Source organism: Branchiostoma belcheri, unplaced genomic scaffold (assembly GCF_001625305.1).
Source record: "Branchiostoma belcheri isolate BF01 breed outbred unplaced genomic scaffold, Haploidv18h27 scaffold90, whole genome shotgun sequence".
Lineage (NCBI taxonomy): Eukaryota > Metazoa > Chordata > Leptocardii > Amphioxiformes > Branchiostomatidae > Branchiostoma > Branchiostoma belcheri.
In genome coordinates, this window is record NW_017804576.1 from 1,019,826 (window position 1) to 1,020,555 (window position 730).

Here is a 730-nt window from a genome sequence, read left to right on the forward strand (position 1 = left end):
ATGAAGAGGGGAGACAAGACAAGGCTCTGATTTAATGGTATCTTTCTTACTTTGATGCAGTGATATGTGCTGCTGGCTGTGTATATGTGATGTTCCTACTGAATCAAAACCATTTGTACAATGATTGAGTCAAAATTTTAAAACGTAGGAACCTTGTTTTTTTCGGCCCGCCTTGTTTTTTTTTCGCCCGCTCGCATTAGATTTGCAATCTGCGAAGGATGTCATCCATAAAATTTACTTGCTGTGGCCTCTAGCTGCCTGTCTGAGACGCCTGGGGACGAGATTTATTGCGTACGCTCACCAGAAGAACCTGTTTTTAGTTTTTATCACTCCGTCCAGCAATGTAAGGCAGATATCACAGTTATGGTTGGCCATATATATAGGTTAAAAGGTTAAAATCCACCCCGCAACCATTTGATGGTTGCATATGGCGGTGCTCATCTCCGTTTCTGTAGCCCTTGGGCCACACAGTGCAATCACTACAGCAGGGGGCTAGTCCACTGGTAGTGGTGTGTGTTCAACTCCCATACTCCGTCTCAAAAATATCAATATGTTGCTATTATTGTATGAATTACTTTTCAAAATCTGTCTCCTGTATGTAACAGTGGGGGGTTTATAGGCGCTACCAACAGATCCGGCAAACGGGTCTAGACCTTTTCGGCCGAGCGGTTAGAGTGCCTGTGGACTGGTGCCCGGGTTTGGTCGTGGGTTCGAACCCCGGCCCGGGACC